The following is a 22,501-nucleotide window of genomic DNA, read 5'->3' on the forward strand; positions in this document are numbered from 1 at the left end:
GCCTCAAGATGTCCGCGAGTATCATGATGATAAAAGATAAACAACTAGAAATAGATAGAAATTCAAGGAATAATAATAGTTCATGTATAAATTTATTCATAGACCTAGGAGATAAATAAATCCTAAAGGGATGGATAAAAGGTTCTACATATAAATTATATACTTTTTAAGAAAATACATTTATCACTCACTTTACTATGACTATGAGATGAACTCAAACTCACAATAAAGTATATCAAATGCATTTAATGATCTCATTAAGACTATGGAGAAAAGGAAACAATGAATCACCCAATTGAGTTTGAATCCTCATCAAGTACAAAATGTGTGTGTGTGTGTGTGTGTGTGTGAGAGAGAGAGAGAGAGAATAAAAAAGGAGATCTAATTGCCCCACCTAGTAAAATTTGTGTATTTTGTTATGAAACAAATGAAAGATAGAATTGAAATGATCTAGCAGGTGTGTGTACCTAGTAGTCAGTCCTATGAAAATCTTGCAAATTATAGAAACTTTGCATGTGTGTACCTCATGGATGGATTAGGATAATTTTTATCTAGGAAAATTAAATTTTTAGACATCCCACAAATTAATTAATCTAACATCATGGATATAGGATATATAATATTCAGGATACAACAAGTGCTCTAGAAAGCTATGTTATGCTAGTCAACCAATCCAAAAGAATAGAAAGTAACTCCCTGTAGAAATTTGTGTTATACTAGTGTACTCTATCTTTCATTCTTGAAATGAATAGAAAAATAGACATAAGGAGGAAGTTTATGGCCCCCTCTGAGATGGAAAATAATTTCTTAATTTTTAATCTTAAGGAATCAATAATCAAGGATAAAGAAATTTCAACATCAACATAATATCCAAAAGTAACATCCAATCCAGCCCAAAGAAGTCAAAACTTCTATAAGACTATGGAAGGGAAGAATGCAATGAGATGTCATGCAAGATGTATAAAAGGAAATACTTGTATAGGATGAGACATTGTTTATGATCCAAGGTAATCAATGTATTTACCATTGAAATCCAATTATAAATGATCTATGATTAGATATCAAATGATAAAAATTAGTACTTAACTAATGGAAAAGTTGATCCTTGAGCCTAGCTTCCTTGGCTTCTTTTGTACCCCAATGGATTCATTTCTTGCTAGATTAGAATTACCTTTCTTATCCTAATATATGCTCATTCTTAATGCTATATGCTCATATTTCTTCTTTATCAGTACTATTTTCATGGTTAGCTTCTCATTTCCAGTCATGAGCTTAATTATTGCTTCTTCAAATTCATCAAATCCACTTTTCTCGTCAAAATGTTCAATGAATTTTTAAATATAAATAAGTTTCTTTTTCTTAGTGAATGACTCTTATATTATCTTTCAAATCCTTAATGTTGTCAAATGGTTTATCGAGTTATCTTTTTAGCCTATGATCCTACATTAGATCTTCCCTTGAGTTTTTAATCTCTTCACTTTTAGGGTCTATTCTTTGATATGAATTATAGTACTACATTGGTACTCAGAGGGGGACTAAATCAATATAAACTTTCAAAAAGATACTTGATCTATCACTCCAAATAATCTATATACATGTTATTATAATAGAAGCACAATGATGAAACAAAAAAGATAAAAGAATAAAAACTCACACAAAGATGCATACATTAGTGACTCAAAGACTTTGTAAATGGAAACCCTTGATGAGGGGACAAAAATAATGGTGGGACTAATATACCCACTAATCTTCCTTTGTAAGTAAAAGGATGCCTTGTTAAAGGCTACAACTATTCTTTCTAAGAAAACATACTTTTAGGAATGGATAGAAAATGTTAGGATTATATAAGCCTACTAAGGCTATGTTTTTAGAGGATATGAGATGTATTTATGAAAGAAAACTTGATAGAGGATTTAGAAGGACTTACATTCAAGTATTCCATGTTAAATGATTACAATAGTAGTAATGATAAGAAAACAAACTAAAGCTCAAATCTAAAGTGTTAGACAAATATCTTCTAGATCACATGTTAATACTTAAAGATTCATTGATATTGTTTTTGTATTCTTACATTTCCATATAAATTGATCTTGTTTTATTCTTCCTTATTGGGCTTACACATAAGTCTTCTATTTCTCTCTGTGGACTATCCCTCTTATTTTATTTATAATCTTTTCCTGTAAAAATTCTCTTCAACAATACTAACCAACTCATAAGATGAAGTTTATACATTATATACATTCTTCAACATCATGCACTAAAATCCTAATAGATTTTGCTCAAAGTAAATGAATTGAAAATTTCAATATCATATGTCAGCTAGTCATAGAGGACCTATAATATCTATATAGAGGAGGCAATGCGATTGCGTAAATCCAAAAATCTAAGAGGAAACTCATTCTCTAGATTTCCAACTCCACCATATACATAACAAGGACATCTTTTATAAGCCTCCACTGACTATCTCCTACTAAATTTCTCCCCACTATTCCCTGAAGATCCATAAAAATCTCTCCAAAAGATTTATCATGAGCATGAAGGTGTATTATCCTATGTTTAGGGATTCTGATTACAATATGGCCCATGTGTATACCATGCCCTATTAGGGCCATCTTGATAACCCTATTAAGGCTGAAGACTTTGGATCTTTTATCATTATCTTATCTTAGGTATGGTGTTTTAGATCCCCCCTATTAGTAAAAGGGGATCTATAAAATCTATGAGCCTAAATACTTTGGATAAGGTTTTATAATTGTTCATGTGCCTCGTAAGACTTTCCCTATATATCCTCTACAATGTAGGTTGTCTCTACTGCAAGCCTCAGAGATTTTGGTCTAGCCATATGTTTGGGACTTTGACTTCTAACATTTAGGCCGTAAATAATTTTTTTGACAAGAATCCTCTCATCCTTAAGGTAGTTATCATACTAGAGAAACTCAAAAAAAAAATCTCATATTGAGACACAAACACACCTCATTTTTCAAGGGTGTGAAACTTGTTTATATACTACACCACCTATATTTCTCTGATGTATATTGAAATTTAAGTCCTTCTAGAACAATCTCGCAAGTAAGCATAGTAATGATACAATGATTGCATTCCTTTTGACACCACCATGTGGATCTTTTGTCTCTCATCAAATGTATTTTAATGCATGCCTTTAGGTTTCTCACGTATATACACAAACCAGAGCACCTCTAAAGATTAATAACCCATGAATCATCTTGTACACAATCTTTGGTTACTACAAAGGTGGGTGCCTTTAATTGTGAAACTCACAAAACTGGCGGTTGCATAACTTGTGGCACATCAAGATGCACTAATGCTAATGCTCTTTCTATCTCCTTATGGTTTTTTGCATGGCTAGGAGATGGTCTCCTACTACACTCTTGATTTTTTAATGCTTCTACCTATGAAGAGTGATGTGATTATTCTTGTTGAACAATTCTTGTTGGTGGTACCCTAGCATGAATCAATCCAGATAAATCAAAAATTGCTTATATGACTTGGGAGTTAAGATTTGTTGTGGGGTTCTCATGGTTTGCCTTTAAAGCATGTGTCCATGTTGCATATGATCAACTTTCTCTCTTTTCGCACCACATCCAAAAACATGGCCATCATCATGTTAAAGGTATAAATTATCTTATGTAACATGATGGCCATTATTCCTGGTGTTGGAAGTTAGCTTTGAATCCAAATACCATGCCTAGTATTTAAGTAACAAATCCTAACACAACCTACAATATTTTTCAATACATACAGATATATATATATATATATATATATATATATATATATATATATATTCATTTGAAGTATAATTTATCATCTTAGTGATGTCTTTATTCCATATCTTTATGTATAGAATGTTGCAAAAGTAACGATATAATTATGCAAACAATTTATTTTTGTATACTACCTTTTGTACTATAGGATATGTCTCTTTATGTTGATGAGCTTACTAAAATTATTTATGATATCTTTCATAAATAGGAATAACACTTATATCCTTAGCATTCTTTTTTAGATTGATAATAAAAAGGGGAAATTTATTCGCTAATGGATATTATGGATATATATTGTACAAAAATATATACTAATATTATATCAAGTGCCAAAAAATTTACAAATATATATTCCTCATTAACATCATCATAACAAACATATTAATTCTATTTTAATCACAGTTAAGCTTAATTAATTAATTATTTGCATAACTTTCTTAAAAAATAAAATAAGTCAAAGGACCCTTAGTCTAATGGTGAAGTTGAAAGGCTCACAAAGAAATTTTAAAAAAACAAAAATAAAAGAAATTATCTTATTTAAGTTTTATATATATATATATGTAAAACTTAAATAACCTTTCAACCAATTCACTTATTGCTCAATGCCTATGAAATCACTTCTTTAAAAATTAATACTTCAATTTGGGACTTTCCATTGTGGAGATCTGCATATCATGGTAAGTATAGGGTGAGTAAAGCCCGAGGTAGACAAATAGCAACCATCCCATAAAGTAAGCCATTCAGGGAGTGATGGTAAATATGTAAGAAACATAGCTTGCACAAGTGGAAATATACTTTCTAAAACTCAAACAAACTAAAACTCTATGAAAATTAGAAAATGCAAATAGCATGGCAGAAATTGCATGGATGATATCGCCTATTTATCAAAAAAATTTCAGAGAAGATGTTTAATGGAGTGCATAAGTAATTTGTTTAAGGTGTACCCAAAGATATATATCAAGTGACATGAGCAGTAACCGCAACTGCTGTATTTTTAATATATTGTTTACCATTTTATGTTTACCATTCTTGTCGACATCATTTTTGTTCACTTCTTTTAGCATGGCCTTTTGGGATCGTCTGCAAAATTTGAGGATTTGATTACAAAGTCATAGCCGAGTATGTTATCATCAGATTGAGTGGAATGCGAATGCAAATCATGGGCGAATGTTTAAAAAGTTGTAATAACTTGGGGTTTCTCAAGTCTTACATCTCTAGATATAAGCCATGATAAAAAAATGAAAAGAAAGAGGTAGGGGGAAGTTATAAAGAAGCTATAGATTTTTTCAATAAGTTGTTTTAGCATATAGATAGATTAATTTATGTAAATATAAGTATCACATTATTATTATTTCGATTTGACTTGATTTTATTGATGAATAGTCCTTTTCAATTAATAAAATTTACTAAGATTACAATTCACAAAAAAGGGCTAGGGGATACAAGATCACCCTGCGAATGAGTTCAATCGGCCAAAGCCGGACTAAACAACATGGCTGCAGCCAGAAACTATAAAATATTCATCAGAAAACATAATAATAATAATAATAATCCTCATGCTGCCAAGGCAGTACCAGCAGGGGGAGGAGGATCATCTTTATCTTGAAATCCCCATGCATCAGTGGGATTATAATGTGGACTAGGAATAGTCCAGCCGTCAGCAGCATCTATAAGATCTGGGGTAGTTGCAGTCTCTGCATCCTTCTTGTCTGGCCGCAGAGGAGAAATTGCCAAGGCCAGCTGGGGAAACTTTCCAGGGTGCGCCCGTCCAGGGGGAGGAGCCAGAGACTAGCTAGAAGCCCACCCAGGGGAGGGAGTCTGGGACCAGCCAGCACCACCACATGGTGGGGAAGCGGAGCGACGCCTCCAACTGCCATGACCAACGCTAGGAGAGTGATGGCGGGGACCCTGGGAGCGTAGTGTGTGAGAATGGTAGCTAGAGGACTGGCATCTGGAATAGCAACCACGGGATGAGGAAGCATTAGCTGAGGCCTCTTGAGGCACTCTGGCAACGGTACAAGGAGCATTTCCCTAGTGGTTTAAAAATTCTTGTAAGTGGGCAACCTCTAGTGCAACATTATTAGCTTGCACCTATATCTGCATAATGACATTGTTACAAATGCATGCCTTAGTGTACCAATGTTAACATCCAAAAAACTATGAGTGAATAAAACTGCATTCCTATCTTTCCATAGAGAAAACAAAATTTCCATCCTGAAGGTATGCCAAATCTGGGAAAACTTTTAAGGAAATCTGGGGGAATTACCTAGAAGGATCATGTGCCATGAAAAAGGTTCGGGCCTGAAAGGCTTGAAAAAATCATGGATCTAGTGTCAATAATTCTGAGCACGTTTGCAAAACCAAAAAGTATGCAAAAAGGACTCAGGTTGGCCACTGAAGGGGCATCTAGGGTCAAGAACCCCAATGTGTTTGAGCCAAGGCCCCAAGGGAAGACCTTGGAAAGCAAGGCACCAAGAAAAGTGAGCAATCTTAGGTTCTGTAATGGCACTCCAAATGGTGTCGAACCGTTTTCCCCATTGAGAAAGTGAAGAATGCAAATGCCACCGTTGATTAAGTGTGTCTACCATCGGAAGGTGGGGTGAAAGCCATCTATATCCCATATTGGGCTTATAATTGGTAAATGGAGTGGCAGGAAACCACTTCCAATCATACCACCAAGGTCGAATAGACTGAATCCCCACTTTATGAAGTAAGTGCACAGGGATGGAAGACAACAGAAGCTCATAAGTCGGACAATCGGCACGAACAAGGTGGTATTGAACTTGCATATCCTCCCAAGACCTGAAATTCATGGTGACTCTTGAAAAGATATCCTTAGTAGTGTGAATGCCTCATTTATAGAAACACAGAGCACTGGCACCTTGAGTCTTGGCAAGAGGAATACCCTGGCAGGCAAACTGGGGAGACCACCAAATGTTCTGTTGATTTAAGGACAGCCCATTGTAGAACTCATTACCAGTCCAATGAAGCCAAGGTTTAACAGCTTCCCCGGCTTTCTAGATGCTCTTTATAATGAAGGAGCCCTGTATGACCATTGGTTCTCGCATAGTGAGAAGAGTCTAAAAACCAATTCCCTTCCAGGTCGGTCTGTTAGCAGGGAAGCCTGAAGAGATACAATGTCTGACAAGAATTTTCCAGGCTTCATCTCCAGAAATAGCTCTAATAATCCATTTAGCATAGAGGGCAAGGCCCTGCTTCTAAGTGGAAAGAAGATCGAGACCCCTAGATTCCCTCGGGAGACAACAAAAATCCCAAGCAACTCTGTGAAAACCATGATGGTCAGAACCAGAGGCCCAAAGAAAATCTCTGAGCAAACATTCTAATTCGAGGTATGAAGCTTTGGAGGGAGCCCAACAAGAAGAATAAAACACATGGGTGGTAGCCAAAATCTTAGAACAAATCTGGAATTTTCCAGCAAGAGAAAGTGGCTTAGTGATCCAATAATCAAGCTTATTGGTAATCTTTGTAAGCACAACATTCCAAAGTTCCACAAGGGAAGCCTAGAAAGCAAAGGGAATGCCAAGAAAGTAGAAAATTTCTCCATGAGTAACCCATTTCCATTGGAATTGGCTGAGCCAAGGTGGAGCTGGCAAAAAAGACTATCGATAACAGAGCATTTTATGCCATTGGATGGCAGATCCAGAGGCTTGACAAAAAGTGTCAAGACAATCTAACACATTTTTGATGTTTTCTTCATTCTCAGGAAGAGTGAGAAAAGAATCATCAGAAAAATTACCATTGACTAACTGGAAGGAAGAATCAGGCAGGGAAATGCCATGGACCAGCCCAGAAGACACAGAATGAGCAGGTAAATAACCAAAGCCTTCGGCAGCAAGGACATAAAGTGAAAGAGCTAATGGACAACCTTGTCTGATGGAACGAAAAAGTCCAAAAGCTTAAGATTGTGAATTATTGATGGTGATGCACTCATTAGTGTCACCAAAGAGAATCTCCACGGACTGAAGCAAATTGGGACCAAAACCCAGAGCTTGAAGCATAGCCAAAATGAAAGGCCATTCAATACGATCATAGGCTTTAGCAAAATCTATCTTTAAAAAGATAGCCTGTTTCTTAGACTTATGGGCCCATTCCATACCTTCCCAGATAGCAATGATGTTGTCAAGAATATACCTGGATTTGATGAAGCCAACTTGTTCAGGTCGCACAATTAGAGGAAGGCTCAAATGGCAGATTTTGAGAGAGAGCACCTTAGCAATGATCTTATCAGACACATTGAGGACGGTGATGGGCCTCTAGTTGTAGATGTCCTCAGGATTGCTAGCTTTAGGTATGAACTTAATATTGCCTTTATTTATGATCATTCCTAAGCTTTTAGACTAGTATTCTTCAAGATAGACTTTGTGCAGATCAGGACCAATTTGCTCCCAAAGATGTTTGTAAAATTCACAGGGAAATCCATCACACCTAGGGGATTTGTCATCCGCCATAGAGTAAGCTACCTCTTTAGTGTCTCAGAGGGAAATAAATTGCTCATAGAAGGCGCGTTGCTCAACCGCGAGGCAGTTTGGGGTAACAAAAATACACTTTCTGAGAGCCTCCTCCTGAGCAACCAGATGGCCCTGCGAAGTAAAAATGTTCTCATAGTGAAGAACAAAAGCTTGCAAGATGTCTGGCAGATTGGAAAGAACCTCAGTTCCCTATTTTATCTTTTTAATGCCAATATTGGTATGATAGGCTCGAAGAGCCTAAAAGAATTCCTTCGAGGCTTTGTCACCAACCTCCAACCAGTGGAGACGAGCTTTGATTTGAGCTCCTCGGGCAACATAGTTATCAGTAATTTCCTTTTCATGCTGAAGCTTGGCAAGCTGAAGTTGTAGATCCACATCAAAAGGGTTGAAGGTGAGGGCTTCAGAGGCTTTTTTGAGGGCAAGGGTGTTGGCTTCATAAGAACATTTTCTGAAAATTGCTAGCTGACGCCCGTAGATGCGCAAAAAATGAGCTGTTCTGGTAATGGCATCATTCCACCATTGAATCCAACCTCGATGGGAATGTGGACATGGTTCCAAATTCCAGACACGCTGTATGTGGGAGATAGTGGAGGCATGCAATAACACAGACATGTTGAGGAAGAATTGAGACTTAACCACTTTGGGGACAACTGTTTGCCAAGAAATGCCAAAATAAATGGGATAGTGGTCTAACAATGTCACATCTGTCAGGGGAATGACAGGTAGATCATGATCTTCAGAAAAATAAAAAAAAGATTCCGCCGAGATCATAGCACAATCAAGACATTTCAATATGCAATCAGGACCAGCTTGAAAATTGGACCAAGTGTGCCAAGCCCTATTATCATGATGTCGGCTAGTATTGGGATCAAAGATGCCCAATTTATGACGCATGTGAAACCAGGCTTGTCTTTCCCCAGCTGTCCAATGGAAAGGTAGAATGCCATCTTTGTCAAAGGCCACTTTAACCATATTGAAGTCCCCACACAGGACCCAAGTAGTAGGCGGCAAGTTATCAGCAAGCCAAACCCACATTTGCGACCTTTCCACAGCATCATTGGAGGCATAAAAATTAATGACTCCAAAAGAATTGCTGATTTGATTTAACTTATGAGTGAATAATATTTTTTCTTTCAACCAATAATATTTAAGTATTTTAATTTTGATTTTTAATTTTTAATTTTTAATTTTTAAAGGTATATATATAAGATTTTAAGTTTCTAAAATGAAAAAAAATTATTTTACTTCTAATTGATTGGCTATAAGAATGGATTTATAGAAGTATTCTAAGGCCATGTTTTAGATATAGAGAAAACATATTTAATATTAAAATATTTTATTTTATATGGTGTATAATAGATCATGTGTATTTTATTCATTATGTCTAACATTAAAGATTATGATGGATATTCATATAATTATTTTTATTTTTAATAAACCTATATTAAATTACAAAACCATTGAATAGTTATTTTTTGTATTTCTAGCTTGTCTTATATAAGTCATTCAAAATGATTAGGAAAATAAATTTAAAAATAATATATATTTATAAATAATAAAATAGATTTAATATTAAAGTACAGATTATATTTTAAAATACTATTTAAAACTATATATTCTAATTAGTTCTATTAATATAATTAGATTCAATCTCACAAAAGGCTAAGTTTTTGACATTGTTCATTGAAAATGTGCATATGGCAAAAGCCTTCCAATTGTATTGGATGCAAAACTTATTTCTTTCACTTGTAAATGTCCATGCTTCTACCACATCATCACCTCATGCTTGGTCACTATACATGAAAACATAGCTAAATGCATACTTGGAACTCTTGGAAACATTCTAACTGTCATGATATTTTATATTTTCTTTTTAAACAATGGAAAATATAATGTTGATAATATTTTTTTTTTTTATAAATATTATGAATATTGTTGGAAACTCCATTGAAAAGTCATGATATAATTCAAATATACATTAAGTAGTAATACATGAAAACATAAAGAACTGTCACATATACTTTTTAGGGACCCAATATGGGTCGACTCGTGCCTAAAACCTCCTTGTCTTAGAGCCAAGGACTGAGGGGCATCCATGACATCAAAATTACCTAGGCATGATCCTGGTCTCATCCCTTATGATGTCATAGTCTTGCACTAGCAAGACTTGATCTATGGTGGGCTCTTTATGAGCCATTCAAATTCACTGGGAGACCAACGGCCCATTGACAACTAATATATTTGGAATCTTATAGTTTGAACAAAAAATATTGAAATTATTTTGAATGATAAGTATTTTTATATTAAAAATATATATTTTAATCTTCTCTACCTAATTATGACAAATACAAGCCACGATGTGACACTTGTTGTTTTAATAGATTTTTACTTTTTTTTTAAAAAGGATTAGTTAATCATGTGCTTCACATTTGACATCTTTCGTAGTTTTTCTTACATATAATAGGACTTCTATATTTTTACCTTATTCATCACATCCTTAACATGAATCAAGTAAAATATTCTTTAAATCACATTTGGGATTTTTCATTTATTTTAGAGGAAGTAGTGGCTATGGATTTGAGGCTATAGATTTGTAGATTCTTCTAGGAGTTCAAAAGATGTTGATATTTAATTACTAGTGAGAATATAATAACTTTTGATATATATTTCTAAATATTGAATATATGAATTAATAGTATCCATTTGAAGTACTCATTTAGTAGGGAGGTGTTGTAGAGCTAGCATTGGATTTTTACATCACATGGATGGACAATAGTGGTGTAGCACAAGAAACATTCTTCCAATATTTTGTGTTTCTAATTATTCTTCACTTTTATTCTTTGTGGAAATGTTTACAATTAGCTTATGTGCCAACTTTAATCTCTGACCTCATAGTAGGGTATCATTTCAATAATGAAAAGACTATTAGATGATCCCATTAGAGGTGTTATAGAGAATAAGATTCCTAGATTCTTGTATCTCCATCCTTTGAAAATCTTGGGTTAATATGTTTGAAGAAAACATGAGTGTGCCATCTGAGGTCCTTAATGCAAGTTCCCCTTTGGAGCTGAGTGTTAGGGCTACACTTGAATGGTGTAACAAAATTTGACCTTTGATGTTTAATTCCTAATCAATATGTCTTGTAATGGTTATAATTTATGGGTGATTATGATGATCATTTGAGAAATACATAAGGTGATAATCTTGATATGCTTTCTAACTAATATTTCATGGTTAACATTACCATTTATTGCATATTGGTTTGGTAATTGGTGCTCTATTTGGTTATCTCCTCAATGGTAATAATTGTTGGATGATCATGCTTCTTGTCTTATCATGTTGCTTGCTAACTTCATTATCTCATCTTTGTATGATTAATGATAACGATTTGTTTTTATATATGATAAATGGGTGGATTCTATGATGTGACAATAGTAGGTAGAATTTGTGCATAAGTAAGTTATCATAATTATCAATTATTAGCTATTATGTATTCCTTTGGGTGGAAATAACTTTATTGATTTTGTTGAGAATGACTCAAAAACCAAGATATTATCTAATAGAGTGTGAAATCAAAAAGAAACCCACAACATAAATCAGAATGAAAGGGAATAGCTTCGTGGTTTTTCATTTGGAATCTTTAGCATCATCATCAGTATTATTTTAGTTCCATTATTATTGAATTTTCCATCATCAAGTTTTCCATTAGAGTGCAATGAGATTTTCTTTAATAAAAATTATGTTGTGGCATGTTATTTTTTCTTAGTACTTTTGTTCTTATTATCTTTGAGACCTTAATCACTAATCCAAGGATATGAATGCTAGAATATATGATTTGCAAGTATGTGCAACCACAAAGTGAGGGCATATGATATTGTAGTTTTCACACCATTAGGGCGAGCTATAAGGTACCAATTATTTTTTACTTTTTGAGTGATCTTCTTCTACCATTCAGATGATTTATATTGATTTTCTTCCACCATTCACATGGTTCTTTGATGCCCCCATTTTCCTTACTTTCAAACATGTAATCATATAAGCTTATGAGAGGACATGTACTGCCCACACATTCTAGTCCCATGTTAGTTTCATATGTTGCACATTTCATGCACACTACCATTTCTTGTGAGCCTCTTCTTTGTGTTGTTAGTTGTTCTACCATTTCAAGTTGAGATGGATCACTATATTTTGTTTATTGAGAGGATTTGTCATCTTATTTCCTTCTAGGAGATTTCAATATGAAATAAAATTATAATATTTTATCTAATGTGTTTTAGACTTCTAGGAGATTTATGGGAGGAATTATTTTGTTCAAACACTATGGCATTCCCCTTTGCACTTTCCATTGTTAACCCATGTTCAAAGGTGTCTGATATGTTTTTCCAAGAAATCATCACTTTTCAGTGGCATTGTAAATGAAGTGCTTCTCATCTCCCCTTCCTCCTAAAATTCTTCAATCTATCTCTCTTAGCTATAGATATTCCCAATAATAACTAAGTAGTATGTGTTTTTCCATTCAACATAGTAGATGACATTATTGTTTATTCGCACTATTCCACACTTGGGCTTAAAGCTTGTCATCATGATTAGTATGTATAGTTTTATGGCATCATATCTGTCGTTGGCCATGTTTCTAAAAAATTGGAATAGATGATGCATATTTTGGTATTATTTTTTATTTTTTTTGTTTTGAACTTTATATTTCTATTTTTTTGGTGGATACCTAATGAAGACTATTCATTTGAAAAACTACACTTTGTATCTCATTTTCATGATTGATGAAGTTGCTCTTTATATCAGCTTTCAATGTTTTATGTTGGATCATGTAGTCAAACTAAAATGGTAGAATCTATTATTGTAAATCATATGAATAATTATATTCATATAGAAATAATGGAATTTTTATCACCATGTTGAGATATTTTGAATTTTTTTAAACTTATAGTCCATATGGGACTTCATATTTTAGGACTTTTCTTCATCACATATGGCCAAGTGGAATGTTATATTTCTTATTAGTTTGCTTGAACAAAAAGAGAGAGGAACAAATACATTATTTGTGGGTTGTGCCCTACTTGAAACTGTGAAACAATGTTTAAATCTCCTGCATCCATTTTTCCATGGTAATAAGCAACAATACATTGCAAAATTACCCCCGAAAGAGAACAAACAATCAAGAAACCTTTCTCTATAAAAGAAAGATTATTTTATAATATCTCTACAAATACTTTTCCCTCTTAAGATTTCTTTTTCTCATAATGAGGGTTCATGCATCCCTCAATCATGCATTAAAATCCAAATATGAGACCCAGGTGATGAGTAGTGTGCAAATATAGTGGTAGTTCAATGCAATCATATGCAATTGATCATTCTCCCTTTTCAATTGTACTTTGAGTAAGGAGTTGGGATATTTGGGTCCCATATTTTCCACTTCTCCTAGATTAATATTATGAATGAATACATGGCAAAGGCCAATAATGGCCTAATTTTATTAAGTAGTCCTATTGAGGTGCAGGTGGAAAAGAGTGTAGCTTGTTGTTCATATAATGAGTGCCTATCCCTGAATATCCAAGGATGCTATACAAAAATTTGTGGGTTGAGGTGTTAAAAATATTGAAGACTACTTTAAGCTCCTATATTGTCACTAATCACTTGGGAAAAAATAAGCCATGTTTTAGTCAAACACAATTGCATAGGCAGAGAGCACTTGATGTTGAGAATACACTCAAAAGCATGGAAGAACCATTTATGCCAAGATTGAAAGCTAAAATAATTTAACTACTTGGGATGCTTTAGATATGAAATGGTTCCCAGCAACCTAGGTGATCACCCTACTCAAATTATGTTGATTAAAAGACCTCGAACCTTTCTCTATATTTACTATTCATTCATTCTTATTTGCTTAGATTAGGGCCACACAAAAACTGTAGGACCAAATGTGTGAGTTTTATCTTCACAATTTGGTAGTCTCTTACTATTTTAGTTGGAATTCCTTAATTAACATAGGAGATGCACAACTCAAGGCTCTTTCATCTTACCGAGGGAATGAGTAGGAAAGGGGAAAGTCATTTCACACATACCAAGAAAGCAGAAGTTTGCAGATGAATGGGTTGATTTGATTTATAGAAGGAAAGAGGTTGAAGGGTTTGTCCAATATAGAACAAAGGACTATCCAAGGGTCATAGAATTGGTGGCTATGAAAAGTAGGGAAATAAAGAAACATTGTCAGAATTGATGGTATGAACTTACCCAATAACTCAAAAGGGAGAAGCCTCACTAAATCTACAACTATATTGTATTAAAGTCTTGTTGGTCATTTTTTCCTTTCCGCAAAAATCTCCATATTTGAATTTAAATGTGGTAATGTTTGCATGTTTAAAAATTCAAATAAGGGGGGTGCAGAAATACTTCATACTAAACTTTAGGTTATGTTTTATTTCCTAAGTGACTACGCACTTTAATATTCTATGGGATAGAAACTTCCCCCTTGTCAGATCTTTTTATGATCTACAATCATCGCTATGTTGCTATGTAGAGCTACATGACCTTTGTTTCATATGATAGTGATGGGTTGGTGGACCCTTTCTTATCAAAGCATGTTGGCATTTTGTTGCTTTCTCATTGGCCAAGGTAATGATTGTGTAAGGTGTGGGCTAGTTCCTTCAGTGCACCTTACTCATCATCATGTCTTTCATCATCTATGATTGTTGCTTCGTCACTTTGTGGAGTTGCACATTCTTTATGTCATGTGATAAAGAAACATCATGCCACATGTCTATTTGGGTTTGAGTTTCTTTAGTGGGTCAATTTTTGACTGCACTGACATGTCAATGTCATGTTGTGTGGGTCACAGGGTGACAAGGTGATGAGTTAGATTGAGCTAGTGTATGGTGGTAATCTCATTTTCCTAGCCTATAGCATGTTGAGGTCATGGGCCACATGTTCTTGGTTCTACCTTCTATTGTCTGATGCAAAAAAATCAAGGGTGATCACCTTGTCACTTAGAAAAGTTTCTTAATCTTTAATCATAGTGACAAAGCGACAAGTTGACATGTAGTATGGTGGGTCCTCTCCTTTTTTGGGCCGTAGTGTGATGTGGGTGAAGTGTTAGACAGGTTGGAAAAGGACCATGTTTCTATTCATCAAAAAAATGATAGGTTGGGTGTACCTTTGGGGCCATTAGATTGAGGAAGATTGACATCTCTCACATTATCACTATAGGAAGTTTTTTGATCTTTAGTCATAGTGGCATAACAAGGTCTTGCCATGTGTGTTGGTGAGCTCAAGTTAAGTTGACATTGTAGTTAAGGTTGATAATATCATAAATCGTCATGGTTAAGTTTAAAGGCAGTGTGGTTAGTTAAACATGACATGGTCAAATGACTAAAGACTTCATGAGGTGGCAAAAGGAAATAATATGTTTGGTCGACACGGAGGTTTCTAATTGTTTGACTAGATTGACCTATTGACCATGCTGATTTTGTAAGCCAAAAATGGGAAATGATTGGGTTTTCTTGCACAATCTAATCTTTTTGATTGATTTCAACCAGTTCAGAGTTAATGCTAAGTTTTAATAGTGCAAAGGACACTCTTCTCACCATCTAATCATCCATTTTGAGGAGTCTTAGCATTGATTGGCACCACTTTTTCACTTTAGGGTTTCTTCCAAGTGAGGTTTTCATGATTTTCATGCCTCTATAAGTGTGCCATATAAAATATAGTGTTTGGGTTACCTTGATTGTTCCCTAAGAACTTAATGATAGTAGTTGTGGAGTCACTTCAGTTGGAAATATCTTAGTTATGCCTAAGCTATAAAGGCAGATTTTGTAATATTTGTAAGGGTTGATCTTTCTCTAATTCTCTAGTATTGCTTCCATACATACTACTATAATTTCTCATGCCTTTGAGCCATTTTAATCCTATATCGAGTCTCTTTTAGCCATTAACATACTATGCAAGTTCTCTCTATCTCTAGTTAATGTTTTTGTCTATATTCTACAATTTGCATGATTGGATCTACTTTTGACATTTGAATGATATTAAGTGAAGACCCTTCCTATAACATTATTTTGTTGTCTAATCTACATGTGATTTTTAAATTAAGAAAAGTTTGAATCTGTATTCTTTGAGGTTATAACTAGGTAATTATGCATTTACGGATAGGGATAAGGTAAAAAACTCTATTTTTGTGCATCACCCCTTAGGTTAGAGTAGATAGATTTTCTTCCTTCTCCCTTTTCCTCTCCAAGTGTAGTTAGGTGCACCCTGATAGTAAAGGAAGCTAGCCTTCTTCAGAGACTCAACCTCATATTTCAAGTCCCATAGCTTGGAGGTTGTTTCCATGGATTACAAGGTTTTTCTTAGGTAAAAAATTTGGACAAGGGTGCAAAATATTTTGACAATAAGTCTTGAGTAACCATTTACATTAAGGCTTCATTGGACAATGGAGTCAGTTGGCTTCCGCTAATCTTTCATCCTCACTCATGTATCGAGTTCCACATTATTTAGTAGGGAAGTTATTGGATATGGCCAAGGAAAGAGAATAACAAGAGGATATTATAAGGCAAAAAGGTTTTTGTATGACACAAGACATGTCTTAGACTATGTATAAAGTCCAGTTTTGCCAACAGTTGGTGGATCAGCTAATTCACATGCGATGTACATAAATGCTATCTTGATTTTTGATTTGCTAAGTTGTTATTACAACTATGTACTATGTATTATTTTAGAGGAACAAAGTGATTGACTTGATGATGTGTAAAGCTTACTCGTAAGTTTGAGGTTACATCTCCTCAAGTAATGACTACTTGAGGCAATGCAATTCTCTTGTAGTTAGATTCATTTAATTAAGAAATTAAAAAAAAAATTAAAAATAATGTGGAATAAATATTATGCTTAGTGATATAATCTAGTAATGAAGTTAGTAGTTAGAATTAGAGGCTAATTGTTGGGTAGCTGTTTGTCATTATTAAGCCCAATAATCTACAAATACTTATCCCCCAATAGAAATGAATGTTGGAAATGGATTGAATGCTTGTGCCTTAAGTTTGAGGAAATAAGGAAGGATGAGATGGTGATTGTTGCTGACTCTAATTATTGGATTGAAGGTTATTCTGGAAAAAGTAAGACTTATCCTTGATATGGAGCCTCCTACGAATGTCACTAGACATAACTCTTTCTTGGACACATTGAGTACTTGCAGAAGTTCATTAAGAATTTTGCATAAAAATCCTATTGGTTGGATAAGTTGACTCGAAACAACAAGCCATATGCATGGGAGATTGCACAAGGAGAGTCCTTTGAGGAGCTCAAACAAGGACATTGTGTGTGCCCATTTTTGCATATTGAATTGGGCCAAGGATTTCTATGTTAGATAGATAATTTACAATAATAATAGAAAGATAATTTCATAGAGAACTTCTGCACAAAACATGGAGAAGATAGATAATTTCATAAATGAACTGTTGCACAAAAGTCATGAGATCCTACCTGGATCTGATGCTAAACAACAAATGTAAAACACGCAAGATTTCTCCTTTTCTTTCAAAAACTCTATTCTCAGAAATCAGCTTCTCCAAACCTCGATATCGAGAAATGAACTTTAATTTCCTAATAAAGATTTATTTCCCAATTTAGGGCTTCAGTTGTGCAATCACATGAAACTCATAAATAATTGAAATAATTGAAATAATTAATCTACTCAAGCTTAACAAATAATTGAAATAATTAATCAAAATAAATAATAATAATTAACCTTGGCTTCAACCTCTTACGGATTGAGAAAATATTTTTTAAATTTAATTACTTTATTTAATTAATTAAATATAATTAAATATTGAATTTCCTTTATAAATTTTTTATTAAATTAAATCATTAAATACTCTTTTAATTTGATTTAATTATAACTAAAAATTACAACAGACCCACAAACCAAATATCGAAATCACGAATTCACGTCACTTTACAAATTAAGACAAGTAAACAATTCAGATACTTGTCCTACATTCTAGGACAATTTGGCTTAAGTTAAGGTTTGGACTCAAGAATTATCTCCCCACTTTTACCATTGAGATACTACAATAGGGCACGCTCATCCTGGCAATTAAGGGAAGTCAATGTCACATACATGCAATCTATATAAAATTCATGCATGTACATACACATATAATCTAAACTAAATAGGCAATGGTGAGGAGTGGTGCATTGTGTAGATCTTGACTAGCAAGTGACTACAATGCCCTCCCTCAACCACATTAGGAGCATCAAGCATAAAGTAAAATAGACAAGTACACCATACACATGCAAGTATGGGGTAAGTTACCATAGAACTGCATATAAATCATTCATCTAACTAACATCATGAAATAACTAAAATCACTATATCAACATACAAGTATCATCATCGAAAGGATAAACATAAATACATTAACTAACTAAGTAGTTCATCACATAAGTCAATTAAGTATGAAATAACTTCTAATCAAGTTTGGTAACCAAATATTGCTACTCATAAAACATAATCATAAAACTGGCCTAAAAGAATTTGGCAATCCAATAAGTAGTCAACTAGAAATTGACATTACATTATGTGGATATAATTAACTTTATGTACATAAAATCTATAATAAAATTCAAAGAGTTTCTATCAGTTATATTGAGGTCATGGATATTTATTAAGAAACAATGATTTTTGTAAGTATGTTCTCTCTAGAATATAAATTATATTAAAATATATTGATTCAATAAGAAAATTTTGTTCTCCAAGAAACTCACATGATAATTAGTTTTGGAGATATAGAAATCAGTAATACATGTTTAGATATCATTGAACTTATTTATGATGGAAGGTATGAGTTCAAGGATAATTAGGGGGAATGTTTTGTGGTATAGAGGAAACAATTTGTATATCCACATTTAGAAATAAAAAAATGTTGAAGCAAGCTTCATGTTTTTGAACTACTATCATGTCTCACCAAAGTTTAGAATCCCCTCATGGAATATTTTGCCAAAATGGTCACCGAAATAAAATTACAAAATTATTTCTGTATGTTGGGACTTTCCTCTTAAAATGCATTCAAATTATTCAAATGCAAATGTAAAAATAAAATAAAATAAGCAATGAAAACATTCAACCATAGAATCAGCTACTACATAAAATAATAATAAAATCCCCAGCTATAATTTAACCGCGCCTCCTCCAAATTAGCGGCACTGATGTTGGCAATTTTAAAATTGATAAGATTCCACTCTCCAAAAGAAATTTGTGTATTAACAAATCAAGAAGCTATTGTTTCATAGCATAATGGATTGTAGAAGATGTTTCACCGATTATGTGAGAGCTTGTTTAGAGAAATTTGTGAGCAGAGTTCTAACCCAATGCTTACAATGTTGTATTCTATATACATTGGTCGTATTGGGATGGTGTTTCTCCATTCCTCTATCTCTTATAATTTTCATCATGGAATATGCTTCATACATGAAAGATGGTAATCGCATTGAGAATTGGAAATGCTCAAACAAAGAAGAAGCAGAAGTTAAATTGGAGCATCTTCATTCCTCACAGAAAATTGAGGGCACCGATCAAAGCATTAGGTTATTTGCCTCACTTAGATCACTGAAAAGAAATGGTTGAGGATAAAGAGTGGAAACCCACACAGGTAATGCATATTATTTATGTTTTTTGGGCATATTTTGAATTTTCACTAGATTTAACTTTTTGTTTCTTGAATTTGGCAATTTTCTAAATTGTTGGAATTTTGGAGAAAGAAAGAGTAAAGGTGAATGCTAGGGTGTAATTCTCATTTATGTGTTGGTCACTTTCAGTAGATATCATAGTTTCAATAGGTTGAATAATTCAATAACCATGATTATAGTGCTATCTAATTATATATTTTGTAATAGATACTTGTATTTAATTATGTATTTATAAAGCGATGTATCAAAGTGGTTTGTAAATTTTTGTTTTTTATAAATAAATTAAATCTTGTTGTATTTTATTATTCTAATGGATTGGATTCATCTTGGTACCTTTAAAAATTAATATATTAGTTAATTAAGTGATACAAATTACACCATTTTAAATTTTTAACTTTTGAAAATGATAATAGTTTCTGTAGAATTCAAATTTCTATCATTAAGTTTTGCAAAATAATTTATATTATAGACCTCAAATTCTTTTTTAATATCTTTTAATTATGAAAAATAATGTCTATATCTATATTTTTTATATAAATTTCAATTTATCTAAAATATTTGACTATCCTCAATAAAAATTGTAATATTAAATTTCAAAAAATAGTTTGAAGAATAAATATTCATCAAATTTCAAAAAAATAGTTTATAGAATATATTTTTACCAAATCTTTTATTATAGAAAATAACAAAAAAAAATTAGATAAAAATCACCAAACAACTTTGACATTTTTCCCACCATGATCAAGATTTCTTATTTCTATTGCCCTAACTTGGCTTTCTCAATTACATTGTTGAATTTACCCTTGTTAGACAAAACTGTAAAGAAGTTTTCAAAAAAGTGTGCATAATTATGCTTCTTAATTTCATTCTCCCTCTTCCAACTTCTCATCTTCTCATCCTTCATTGATATCTTCTACTTCAAAGTTTCAATCTCAGATTATGTTTCTGTCAAAATTATCAAGACGCTTACTTCATCTATCTTCCCTCTCAATTCTATTGGAATATTAAATGCGAATAGACATTTTCCCCTAGAGCCAAATGCCCACCTACCACCCTGATGGTGTCAGAGACTTGAATGCTAGTAGGTGAATTTAAAATTTGAAAGGGAAACATTTTTTTGGAAAGAAGAATAAACAAAGGAATGATCTAATTCATTCGACCAGTTAGTAGAGTCAAAAAAATGTTGCAGAGCAGAGCAGAGAGAAGGATTGAAGTAGTTTCAGAGAAGCAAATCGATTAGCAGATCAGAGTAAAGAGTTCAGAAGACAAAAGTGTTTTAACTTCATGAGTTACACGTGTTGGATCTTTTGTCATTCTATAAGTTATTGTTGATTCAATCTATGAAGCAGTGATTGCTCCAAGCATTGTTGTATGCAGCCATTAGAGTTGTAAGTTTAAAGTTTTAATTAGTCTAAATATTTTAAGGTTATTTTAGGATTTTTCTAGTTGAAGCTGAATGCTCCTAGATTTCATAATAGTTTGAATCATATTTGAATAGAAAGCAAGCAACCAAATAAACAAACATATCTTGTTGTTGTTACTCTTCTTCTATTCATCATTACATGTTATTCTGTATTAGAGAAGGTCATTGTTGAAATCTTCATACTTTGGCTTTCTGTGTTTTAATGGTAGTTTGTCACTTTTCTCACTCGGTCTAGACTTGATTGAGCTTCCTCTCTGTAGACCCTATCAAACTCACTCGACAACCTTTGGTTACCGAGCTCACTTAGCATAGTCTTGTGTTGAGCTTCACCTCAAAGAGGATACTGAGCTCACTTAGCATTGTCATGTGTCGAGTTACCCAAGTGCTGAGTTCACTTAGCTTCCTCTTGTGTCGAGCTCACTCAACACCCTCCTATCACTCAGCATCTATTGGTGCCAAGCAAAATTTTTGGGTTTGTGATTTTATTCTTCACATGGTATCAAATCTTTTAGGCTCCACATCCATATTATGTCAGGGAATTTTTTTTGGGATATTTGACATGGAAGGAGATGCAAGAAAGATATGGCAATGGCCACTATCCTTCAATGAGAAAAATTATGATTCATGGACAAAGAAAATGAAAATCATAATGGTTGCAAATTATTTGTGGTTGTTTGTGATTAATGGGTTCAATGATGTGCTAGACCCAACTTAGTATGCTACCCTTACCAATAATCAAAAGAATCAGGTGAAAGAGTCGAGGAGAAAGGATGCTAAGGCATTAAGTCTGATTGAGGCAACAATGACAAAGATAGTCTTCTCCAAGATTGCAATAGAAAATTATGCAAAGGAAGCATGGGACATCCTTGAGATGAACTTCAAGGGAACTGATAAGGTCAGAATAGTAAAGCTATAGATGATTAAAAGAGAGTTTGAGAACCTTTAGATGAGGGATAATGAACCTATTGCAGAGTTCAGCTCACGGATCTCCACTTTGATAAACCAACTCAAGTCAAATGGAGAAGACTATGATGAGTAGAGAATTGTAGAGAAAACATTGAGAAGTTTACCTCAGAAATATGACAACCTTGTGATAACCATAGAGGACA

The 22,501-nt window shown here is 33.5% G+C and overlaps 1 pseudogene; it reads right to left on the minus strand.

The window, feature by feature from the left end:
- LOC149558045 (ATP synthase gamma chain 1, chloroplastic pseudogene) overlaps positions 1-5,812 on the minus strand; it is a 72,430-nt pseudogene extending 66,618 nt beyond the window's left edge.
- Positions 5,813-22,501: the final 16,689 nt, after the last annotated feature.

Source organism: Cupressus sempervirens, chromosome 5, assembly GCF_028749045.1.
Source record: "Cupressus sempervirens isolate cs-2001-9-10 chromosome 5, ASM2874904v1, whole genome shotgun sequence".
Taxonomy (NCBI): domain Eukaryota; kingdom Viridiplantae; phylum Streptophyta; class Pinopsida; order Cupressales; family Cupressaceae; genus Cupressus; species Cupressus sempervirens.